We start from the raw sequence: 12,762 nt of genomic DNA on the forward strand, positions 1-12,762 counted from the left end.
CCGTTGACACATTTAAGCTCTGAGTGACACAATTATTTGTAGAAGCAGAAGGCTTTATTATCAGGACATAAAGAGAGTACAGAACATTCAAAGTTGCTTCAGTCTAAACCCCCTCAAAAAAAAAAAAAAAAGAATCCAGTGCATTAGACCTAATCAGAGTCAGCGGTTGAAAAACAGAGCACAGAACAAGATGTACAGGCGATGAACTATAACTGTAGAGTGTGCTATTAGCTGATAATACTAAGAAGGACCATGTAACATGAGAAGTGTGAGAATCCCATATCTTCGGGTCCCAAGCATTTACTCCTCCTAACCCTTGACTATTCAAGCTCTACAACGAAAGACATGCGCAATAGATTCTAACCTTGCATGTGGCGAGTAGTTGATGAAAACACCCACCATCAGACAGCCAGGGGTTGGGTTCAAGGAGCCCACCGTTTGTATAGCAGAATGTTTAAATCGATCTGAATATCTTCATGAACACGTGTCTTATCTACTTCCTTTTTTTTTTTTTTTTTACTTTTAGTTCCTGCTTTATTATAAACTTTTAATGGTAAATTATCAAGTACACTTTATTTGAAATTTTCGGTCGAATGTCATAAAAACTGAACATTAGGCGTTCTTTAAGTTTTCATTTTTCACTGCAAGTCTAATTATATAAGCATTTAGGCTTTAAACAGTCACATTTAATGAGCGTAAAACAGTCGTTTTATTATACTTACATTTATTGAACGTTTAATGAGTTTCGTGCATTCGTGTGATCAGTGCTCCAAAAAAGTAAGTTCAATTTGAAACTGAGTATTTTTGATACCGTTAAACTCTTGTCAGATAAATTATTAAACATTACGTAATCCCCACACTGATAATCTTACTGGATACATATTCACACTTTTATCAACGAATTTATTGTTAATTTGGACAAAGATAAGCGTTTAAATTCATTCATTCGTAGACAACTCAGCATAAAAACGTTTTGTTATTTGAAAAAAAAAATATATTTTAATTGTTTAAAGTTGATAGCGGTGAAAGTTGAATATTAATATTCGCTCATATAGATATTTTTCATATGACTTTCCACGCAAGTATAACTATTATGAATGTTAAATATACCTCTTTTTTGTTTAAACATTGACTTGTAATCTGAGGGTGACGCGTTCGAATCCCTATCCCGCCAAACATGATCGCCCTTTCAGCCTTGGGTGCGTTATTACGTGATAGTTAATTCCCATATTTGTTGTTAAAAAATTAGTTTAAGAGTTGGCGTTTCGTGAGGGAGTGACTAGCTGACTTTTCTCTAGTTTTTCACTGCTAAATTAGGAAGGGTTAGAACAGATATTCCTCGTGTAGATTTGCGAGAAACTCAACCTAAATTATTAAAATTCTTAAAGATAGAAATATTCTCAACCTAAAACGAATCCAAGAGAAAAACGACTCTGCTAAAAATTGCGTCCTTTAATAATATTGCAAATGGGAAAAAGTGGCACCTTAAATTGATACTGTTTTTTGCTCCAGTTCACACAACCTTAACGTTTTGCTTATTTAAACTTTTTGTTGAAAGCTACAAAATAGCTGTTTGCGCTAGACGTCCTTAATTTTATAGAGCTAAAATAGAGGGAAAGCATCTCTCAACATCATCCACCATCAGCTCTCGGACTACGTTTTGTATGTGAGTTACACCTCAGATCGTTTCACAACAGTTAAACCAAAGTTCTATTTTCCTCTTCACATCTTATCCTAAATATAAGTAAATTTTTTAAATCTTTGTTTTTCAACTTCTTTGAACTCTAGCAATGTAAAATATATTTTTAGGAAATTATTTGATATGCTGAATGCTTTCAGCTCAAGTAAAGCCTCAAAGTCTTATTGCATCTGCAATGAAATTAGTACCTCATGGACATGGTCTCCCAGTGCCATATCTGTCAGCAAATTTGGAAGCAAACGAGTTATCCCGTGAAGAAAACAATAAATTATCTTCAACTAGTAATTTTATTCCTGTGGTATTTCAACTATCCTAACATAAACTGCCTCTACTGACAACGCTTGAAGACCTAAATGATCTGATTCATCACTTGTCATCAAAGCAGCATGGGAAACTTCTTGGTTTTCGTTTGCTCCAAGAACAATGGTTTCCATTTATCGAAGTCATCATTGAAGTTTTGTTTCTCACTGCAAAATATAATATACTTTGTGTTTCTGTTTTGTCCAGTTTCTCTAGTGTTGGTTTTCCTTTCCTAAACATGTTGTGGAAGAAATTTTTGTACATGTAATTTACTTTGTTTTTTTGAGACCGAGGACATTCTAAATTATGTCACTATCGCCTAAAGCACGTGTTGTTACTAACTTCAGTGTTCTTGGATTCTCATTTGTTACAAAACATCACATTTTGCTTGTCACGTCTGAGGTACAACTTATTGAATGTCTGTTTCTGGGTTACACTGGTGCCTCACGTTGATCCACATTCCTCTGTTTTCCAATGCCAGTAGTAAGTAAGTAAAAGAAACATCTAGGATATTCAAATTCCCGATTTAACGCACATTTATGACCTAAGCATATGAATATTTTGCATCAGAAATAGCTGTTATATATCCTTTCTAAAAGCAATCACTTTTTGGTAGCTTCCTTCCACTGCCTACTTAACACTAAAGAATGTCAAATTGTAATTCTGATACATGTCATTCCAATGCTGTTTCATACTGGCTGTATGATTATCATGTAATCTAGTGATTTTCAACTTTAACATTATTTTTATATAGCGTTCTGTATTCGATTTGAAACTGTTATAGTATAATTACTACTATAAGTACAGTAGTACAGTAGTACTTATAGTAGGAATGGGCCGGACGTGTAATACAAATTAAAATCTCAAACACAACGCAAACTGTATGTAAACAAAACTTTTTAAACACTTTACACGTACTGCTGAGTAATGAAACAAACCAACTGCAGAATAGAAAGCCATTAAAGCACTTGAGAAAGCCAGTAAAGTAAAACCAAAAATTTACAAACCACAAATATGTTAATCTGACTGACAATGGTTTTCTTTTATAACCTTGTTAATAACATGTAATAACAATAAACATTTTACAACACTACCAATCAGCTAACGGCCCGGCATGGGTTAAGGCGTTTGACTCATAATCCGAGGGTTGCGTGGGGACGTTATAATATGACGGTCAATCCCATTAGTCGTTGGTAAAAGAGTAGCCCATGAGTTAGCGGTGGCTGGTGATGACTAGCTGTCTTCCCTCTAGTCTGACACTGCTAAATTAGGGACGACTAGCATAGATAGCCCTCGTGTAGCTTTGCGCGAAATTAAAAAACAAACAAACAACCTAATCAGCTAATAATATCCTAATACCCATATTCTGTGATTATGAGCAAGATCTCTGAGTTGTCAAAGAGCAATCTCCCTTCATATTAAGGCAGATGCACGATTGCTTATGCTCATGCGCTACGTGATTAGCTTGTAACTATAACAGCTAGATGAAAACACAAAACCGAAAAAAAGTGGATTATTTAAATTTTATAGAACTGGGTTTTAACTATAGATAGCATTTCAAAGTGAAATTTCTGGTTTTAAGGGTAAATAGGCAGTGTAGCATACGGTGAGCTTATCTTACCGCGGATTAAAGTGTTCAAAATTTGAGGTATGATTCCATTGAACACACGCATCAGCATTTTTAGTTGCGAGTGCATTTTCGAAGTGGTTTCCTTTCTCCCGTTTTAGTGTCAAGCTATATAATGGGGCATCCGTGCTCTGTCCACCACATAGAATCGATTCCCGAACTTTATCATTGTATGTCCATAAACTAACCGCTGATCTACTGTTTTAAATGATAGTGAATAATAAATACCTTTGATCGTGATTCCAAAAATTAGAGATGTCTGCGCCTCAACTTTAGATATCTCTGGTCTTGTCAATATGTCGCATAAAGACCCGTTAAGCTAAAATTCCACTTCAGCGTAACGTATTTTGTGCAAATTATCCTGAAAAACAAAAAGAGAGGCCATACTGTGTGTGTTTATGTGTTACTCATAATTATATAGTTCATATGATTATGGTGATCTACCTATTTGTTGTTAAGCGCAAAAATACGCAATGAACTACCGGTCCTATGTGCACTACTAGTACCAAAACTCTATCATTAAAGTGTGTGTTTTTCTTATAGCAAAGCCACATCGGGTTATCTGCTGTGTGCCCCGAGGGGAATCGATCCCCTGATTTAAAACGTGGAAAATCAGAAGACTTACCGCTGACCCAGTGGAAGACACTGCCGAGCTACTATGGGTAAACTACACAATGAAGTATCTGTACTTTTACTACTGCATGTATCAAAAGCAAATTTTTAGCGTTATAAGCCCACTGAATTACCGCCGAGCCATCCAGGGGGCAGGTTATGGTTTGATTCTTAACGTGACATATATTATAACTACCTTTGGAGATACACTGTTATTTTGCTTTAGAGAATGTGTAAGTTCAGAGTGAGTTTTCATACTGATATATCAACTAATTGTGAAAAAAAATCCCAAACCGAATAACTTTCAAATCACGGGAAGGAAAAGGGGGATTTGATTTGGTTGGTTGATTTGGTGTTTTATGGTACAAAGCAGCTAGGCTATCTGTGCCGAGAAGGGGAAAAGACTTAAATGTTAGGAGCGTGATATTGGATATTATTGACTTATAAGTTTATACAGAATGGGGACATTCAGTACCTTGACAGTGAAATTTTAATATTTGGCGTTTGCATTTGTTCAGATTTTTAAAATATAATTTCGCCCCAACCAGCGTCCCAGAGAAAGAAATATTAAGAGTTTCAGAAGTTGGCTTATTCGAACGTTTGTTCGTTTTTAGTTGATGAACAATTCCCTCACACAGTGCTCCAGTAAATTTTGCTTGTTTGTTTCGAATAAAGCACAAAGCGACATAATGGGCTATTTGTGCTCTGCCCACTATTCCTAGCAGTCTGAGTTCACAATATACTGCTGTGCCACTGGGGAGGGGCACTCCAGTCGGTAAGTAATCTTTACCGTGAACACGCGTTAGAGAATTATAGGAATGAAACTAATGACGCACAAAGTGTGTATTTTTTTTATACAAAGAGAAAAACAACATTCATTCACGATCCTTTTGTCAAGTTAAGACAGTAATGTGTAGCTTTACACACTGTTGTGAATGTGGTTCTTTTTCATGCCATGCTCTTTGTCTCATATATATGTATATATGTTTATTCATTTATAAATACATATAATAATTACGTAGCCTTATATTTCTAATAAGGCCGTATTGTATATTAACATACACAATTTCTGTCCAAGGTCATAGTTCACAGAAGTACTTGACGAAAACTCAACTCGTTGAACATATACGGTCTATGTTAGAGAAAGTAAGAAGCCTGTTAGATCTCCTTCATAAACAAGTGGTGTAATTTAATATACCATGCAGATGAGTGAAAAGTGTCGGTCACGTGACATAATGACGTCAATATGGCATTTGATACAGACAAGTTCTTGTGGCTGTGGTTAATATCGGATGAATGTGCAGAAAAAGTAGATTATTCAATGTAATTAGACGTTTCTAAGAGGAACATATTAAAATCAAAAGATCATTCCATATATATATAGAGAGAGAGAGAACGTAAATGAACATATTTAAATAACATATAATTATATTCAAAATTATACCAAAATATGTTTAGAGCTCTAATGACAGAGATATTTAAACACCTAATTCCATAAAGTGTAATATACAAATGTGTAGCTAACATTCTAACCCTGATTAATGCCTTTTTTTAGCTGTTAAGCGCAAAGCTATGCCATGGGCTATGTGTATGTACTGTGCCCACAATGGGTATCGTAATCCAGTTTGTAGCGTTACAAAGCTACAGTCTTGTCTCTGAGTCATTGGAGAGGGGTGGTTTAATAAATGTAAGTGACTAAATATTTGAAAAAGCTTTATAAGTGCATATATATATATATATATTTACGAGAGTTTAATAAATATAAGTTGTAACTTGTTTTTAACTTTAATATATATATATATATATATATATATATTTAATAAATATAAGTTGTAACTTGTTTTTAACTTTAATATATATATATATATATATATATATTTAATAAATATAAGTTGTAACTTGTTTTTAACTTTAATATATATATATATATATTAAATATATTAAATATATTTAAATATATTTAAATTATATATTTAATTAAATTATATATAAAATATATATATATAGTTAGCGCAACTATATTAACTTAATGATTAGTTTGAAAAGACTGTGATTGACCTAGCAGATAATGAAAATAATTTAAATATAATACGTGGTGACAGAAAGTTTACCATTTCAAGAACGATGGTAGATACTGAATGTTCATGACTCAGATGCTGATAACAAAAACGTTATCTAGCTTATAGAGTTGTTCTACAAGAAACATTGTTTGATATTATAGGTAGCAGTAAAGTTGTTATTGTTATATATGTCTGCGAAAAAACGTTCACACGAGCACAGAGTCATAAAACATGTCATACAAATTTCAAACATACTAGGCCCATAATTTTATTTACATTCTAGAAACACATGAAAACATATATATACATAAATAAATAAACATGTGGATTCACTTAGCCACTCAGGTAATCAGATATAATGTGATTTGTGAGAAACTATTGAAACACTTACTATATTTCCCTACTTAAAATGTTTGAATTCAGTGACACAAAGAGAATATGTTGTATGTGACACAAAGAGAATATAGGAGAACTCTGATTAATCTTCACTATTACATGTTCAGTTAACGACGTTACTGCAATATGGTGAAGTAGATTTTTTATTGTATTTTTTAAGTTATTTGTAATTTTGATAATACAATATAAATAAAAATAACCTTAATATATCTTATTAGTTATAAACATTGTTCAATGATAGCTGTTGTGAGTGAGCAATGTAAAGATATTAGATATGATATGTGTCTGAAGCTACAACACATTTGCCAAACGTGTTTTCTTCGTCGAGTTACCTACTCATTTCTCTTTTGTTTCTCCATTTCAAAGTGAAATCTTTTAATGAGTAAGCTAACGTCAGCTTTACTGCCCAGTAATTTTTTCTTGTCACTTTACTTCTGTCACCATGTTTCTTCGCCCTAATATAATACTCAGTCGTGTGGTTTTTTTATATTCATTTTTATCAGTGTCAGTATGTCTATTCGCTAATATAGTACGTAGGTGATTTTGTCACTTTATTTTTATTTCTGTAAGATATTCTTCCGTTTCTTTCAGTACCATGTTATTGTTTTAGAAATAACGAACTATTTTGAGGAACGAACTTAATGCTATTTTTCTCACTTCGATATTATTGAAATAATTCTACTGGAGTCGTATGATTAAAATCAGAGATTTCATACTGGCGCCCTTCCGGCGAAATAAGACAACTATTTAGGGCGCCAATTTTGTGTTAGTTTGAGTTAACAAAAAGGGCCTTACAACCGATTAATAATGAATCTCTTCTTCAGCTCAGTTGGCAGAACACTTGCTAATGATCGTCTCATGACTCTAACATAAGACCCGCGGACGAAGTTTGTTTACAAAAGGGACGATATTTGACAGATTGAATTATTAAACATTTTCTTACTAGGAGACATTAATGGAGTAACAATTTATCTCAGTTGGTTGTCCGTTACAATAAAAATGGCGAACATAATGTTGGAGATATTATTATTATTACACAGTCTTCTAATTATTAAAATTTCCTCAGGGGCTAGATAAAGAACGCAGTGGTTAAAATGCAATAGCCCTAATATTAATACCTTATGACAAGTATAATTATTCATGATCATGCAGCATCAACTTAGAAAAGACGTTTGCACTATAACGTTTATATATGACAGAATTTTAAATAACTAAAAAGGCTAAATACTAGTCCATCTTCTCACAACCACCTGGGTGTTTTCGGCAGTATTCTATTTGCCTAAAGAAAGCCCCTGGTGGAAGATGATTTTGAGGTTAGCTTCAAACCTATATTTTGCTGTATGTAATGACCTTTAAAACAAAACAACTAGAAAAGAAAGTACCAGAAAGCAGCATGACAGCAGATCATTAATAATAACTTTAGGCTTCACTGTGGCTCAGCGGTAAGTACGATGACTTATAACACTAAATATCGAGTTTTGATATTTCCTATAGAAAGTACACTGTGCTTAAGAGAAAACAACCAAAACTGGTCCCCAGTGGGTCAGCGATAAGTTTCTGAGGTTAATACTCGAAATTAATTTCCTGGTGATGGACAAAACACAAATAGACTACTACTCGGTTTTGAACTAAAGTAAACAAACACAAAAACAACTCTGAGTGAAAGTAAAGTCGACTATGTGATTATATGTGATAATATCTGCTGTATACTGAGAAGAGTCTAATGTTAAGTAATCAATTCTATTTTTTTCTCATAAACAGATTATATTTATAGATTATAAGAATAAAGCTGTACGAACAAAGATATTGAAACTCCGACAGTAAATCAGTAAAATTTGTTGATTTTAACCAATACAGTTGAAAGTAAGAAAGCAATATTGAACGAATGGTGGATAAATGTTTATAAAATGCTCGAAACGTGGACTGTATTAAATAGAAAATGCTTAACAAAAACACCTACGTCGTCTAGAAATATTAACCTTAACTCTACGTTTCATAGACCGGTAGGCAGACTAGAAATCACTGTAAGATGCTGGAATGGGATCTGCGCATGAGACAAGGCAGCAGACAGGTCTAGATCTAGCCATGTGGATCGTTTGCTTTGACTAGTACTTTGATATTTTAAAATAGCACGTATTCTGAAAAATAATTACAGACGTTCCTGTCTGAAGCATGAATGAAGAAGAGTATCAGAACGTGCCCTCTGATGAGTGTGTCAGTTTTGTTACCGTTTCGCTCCAGCGCACAAACAGATTTTAGTGTATTTTATTTTTCATAGAAGGTAATTACCCATAAAGCTTCTGGTCCATTGATTTCATAAAAAAGAGACAATTTTACTAGTGTTTCCTTCATACAAGAAAAGTCCTTCCACGAGACTTTGAAAAGGTGAAAGTTATCCCCTCAAAGCTATGCTCGAATATGTAGAGCGAAGAAAAATATGACAACCAGAAAATTTGAACAACCTCGACTAAACTCGTGTGATTTACTATGAAAAATTGTTGTTTTTCTTAATAAATAAACCTGTTTCGGATCGCTATTACTCTTGAATAATGAGAACATAAGCTGCAAAGGAATCTTATCTTTCTTGGAATCATAAAAACAACACTTTAAAACGTCGACTAAATATATATATAGTTTGTAATATGTCATCAGTTTGCAGTATACACTACTTTGTTTCTTATTGTCTCTCTAATTCCATGATACAATGATAAAATACAATGGATATTTGTCCCAGAGTTCGACTTAAACCAGTTATCTTCGATACTGAAAGGAAAATTGAGCTTAGTCCGTATGACATCGGTGGTAGACTGTAAATACACAGACAAAGAACATAAGCACGCCAGTTCGGATTATATTCCAGGAAGAAACCCTGGGTAAAGCTACTATTGTCCATATAGCAGTAATTACAGTTCTTTTCTTGAACGATTCGTTTTCACATATGGTATGCAGAGTTTAATGACTTGTTTTCTTAGAAGGTCTTTACGGTGTCAGAAAACTTGTTTTATATTTAAAGTATTATAGAATGTATGAATATCATATTAAATAGATCAGTTGTTAGTGCGTTGTTTGCTTATTTAAAAAAAAGGAATCAACTCCTCAGCGATAAAAACTTACAACTTAGAACCCAAGAAGGGTGATTTAGGTTTCATAACACCTAAAGTCGTAGTTTCTCTACCATAGGGTAATAGAGCCATATATAGTTAATGGTGTTTTGTGTTGTTTTTTTTATTTGAGGAAATGTACTGTATGTTATACGGTGTTGTACAAGTGATAGATTGTATTTATGTTTGTTTTGTTGTTGTTATTTTTAAATATAACAGGAATGGGATTCTGTAGAACTAGCTATATTGAAGTTCATGTAATATAATATTTGAATTCGTTAACATACGTACATGTAAGGCTTTAGTTATGAAACAGAAAACATCTAACTGCTCTGATGACTTTCGTGTAAAGCGAGACGAGGGCTATCCGCAATAGCCGTCCCTAATTTAGCAGTGAAAGACTAAACAAGATAAATAAATATATTAAATTTAGTTGTTGCTTTTTTTTCAACTTATACGACGCTAACGCTAGGAAATTATCATTTTTTGTGTTATTTTCAACTGAAGCACAAACTATGTTACTAATTCAGTAATTACACTTTTGTTATTGTACAAGTTGTTAACCGTAAGAAAGATTGTTTTACAACGTTGGTATTATTGTGGGATCGTCACTCTGACAAAAGACATATATTACATGTGAGAAAGTTTTTTGTTTGTTTTTTTTGAATTTTGGACAAATTTAAACGAGAGCTATCTGCGCTAGTCGTCTTTAATTTAGCAGTGTAAGGCTGGAGAGAAAACAGTTGGTCATCACCACTGACCGCCAACTCTTGGAATACTTTTTACCAAAGAATTGCGCGATTGACCGACACTTCAAAACGTCCCTACGGCTGAAAGGGGAGCCTTCTCGGAGTGATAGGGACTCGAACCTGTGACCCTCAGCTTAGGAGTTGAGCGCCCTGACCACCTGGTCATGCCAGACCAGATGACTCATTTATAAATATACAAAACGCAAGTAAAGTAGTTGAGACGTTTCAGCTTCTTACGTGGCCAAAATAACCTAACATTATCTATAAAGGCTAGACGCTTATGCACTGATGTAGAATTTGTAAATCGATTGTGACTGCGGTAGAATTACTATTTTTTAATTTTTTTTTACATAGTTAGAGTGAGTGAGAAAAAGACTGGATCTGTGCAAAGAGGAAACCTTTATGATCAAACAAATAACATGTAATTGATTCATTCGAACAGAACATCTGCCACAAAAATCCGCTACTACACAGATAGAGTTTACTTATCTATTATCTGCTATTGAACAGTTAGTGTTTACAATGGTTATATATCATCTGCTGTTGCACATATAGTTTTTACAAGAATTATATATATATATTATCTGGTGCTGCACAACTAGTGTTTACAAGGATTATATATTATCTGCTATTGCACAGCTAATGCTTACAAGGGTTGTATATCATCTGCTGTTGCACATATAGTTTTTACAAGAATTATATATATATATATTATCTGGTGTTGCACAGCTAATGTTTACAAGGGTTGTATATCATCCGCTGTTACACATATAGTTTTTGCAAGAATTATATATATATATTATCTGGTGTTGCACAGCTAGTGTTTACAAGGATTATATATTATCTGCTATTGCACAGCTAATGTTTACAAGGGTTGTATATCATCTGCTGTTGCACATATAGTTTTTACAAGAATTATATATATATATTATCTGGTGTTGCACAGCTAATGTTTACAAGGGTTGTATATTATCTGCTATTGCACATCTAGTGTTTACAAGGATTGTATATTATCCAAAACTTAACCTTGAGTCCTTTCAGACACAGTCACTCTAATGACCTTGGAAATCTGAAGATAGATATTAAAAGGTAAAAAAAAAATGCAACTCATGTGTGACGCTATTTTATTGTTTGAGTATATGTCTTTGACATTTGCATTGAAAGAAACTTTGCTGGCTATTTGTCATACAACAGACATAAATTATGTTTCTATTATCTAACTAGAATCATTTTTACGCTTAATTAAAAGGTAGTATTATATTTGTTTATAATAAGAGCTGCTATAGTTGAAATAATATACTGAGATGTCTCGAGATTATGCCAGGTAGTCTTTGTTTGCTCAAAATTACTCGAAATAAGTATTCGTAGAGAAAATATTCTACAGATGGTTAATCGCACGCTATATGAACGACCTGCATATCTCGGTACAATGGCGAGCCACCAGAAAAGCTAACCGGTGAATTACAGAAGCGATATAATACCATCTATACATGTAATTCACGACGAATTCCCGAGGACTGCTACCATGGGTGGGCTTACGATTGGAGAGACATGTTATATTCTTTCCTGAGAATCCAAGGTTTGTTAAGCTACGTAGATCAAAAGAGTGTAAACTTAAAAGATGAAAATTGCAATGACCACCTGCAAAAAAACGACAAAGATCGTACATCAGAGGATTTAGGGCAGCAAGAGTTCCGAAACCACACCTCACGCCAACCTGTAGCAACGTTCTTCTCTCCAAAGTGAAAATTGTGGTTACGAAAGAATAAATTTCCAACACAAAAAGTCGTTATGGTGAAGATGCACATTTCTCCTGGTGCCACAAAAAATCTCCAGAAGGCTTTAAAGTTGAGTGAAAGATTTATGGAAAGTTTATAAGGACACATAGTTAGAACATGCCCTTCCCTCCTCCGCAGAAGTCTGTACAATGAATATTGCATTATCGAATAATAATGTAAAATCATAGACATCAGATTTAGTATAATAGGTGTTAAATAGAAGTAATTTCAAGGACCCAACATGACAAAAACGTTGATTAATAAATTAATAATGAAGAACCTGATGATACTAGAATTGTTATTAAATCTTTTATAATATAATCTTATTTATGTGTATTACGTTACTTGTTTCAAAAAATACAAAAAGCTGTTTACAAATTGATTAATATACAAACCTCTACGTTTCGAGGTTATTCGACTTATATCGCTATGAAATATTT

General features: G+C 33.5%; 2 long non-coding RNA genes across 5 annotated transcripts in view; one reads left to right on the plus strand and one right to left on the minus strand.

The window, feature by feature from the left end:
• The window catches only part of LOC143229765 (uncharacterized), a 116,382-nt gene that overhangs the window by 101,243 nt on the left and 2,377 nt on the right, over positions 1-12,762 (plus strand). Inside the window, exons 1-2 of one of the 3 annotated variants that reach the window (XR_013016048.1) lie at positions 577-777; positions 4,170-4,288. The exons of 1 other annotated variant lie outside the window; for it this stretch is intronic. This is a non-coding gene — a long non-coding RNA (uncharacterized LOC143229765). Of the gene's footprint in view, positions 1-576; positions 778-4,169; positions 4,289-5,628; positions 5,926-12,762 lie in introns of those variants that run through there. One more of the 3 variants, XR_013016054.1, reaches the window with a different exon arrangement.
• The window catches only part of LOC143229766 (uncharacterized), a 127,556-nt gene that overhangs the window by 83,348 nt on the left and 31,446 nt on the right, over positions 1-12,762 (minus strand). The gene's annotated exons all lie outside the window — the stretch shown is intronic.

The sequence above is a fragment of the Tachypleus tridentatus genome, chromosome 10 (genome assembly GCF_004210375.1).
Source record: "Tachypleus tridentatus isolate NWPU-2018 chromosome 10, ASM421037v1, whole genome shotgun sequence".
NCBI classification, from domain to species: domain Eukaryota; kingdom Metazoa; phylum Arthropoda; class Merostomata; order Xiphosura; family Limulidae; genus Tachypleus; species Tachypleus tridentatus.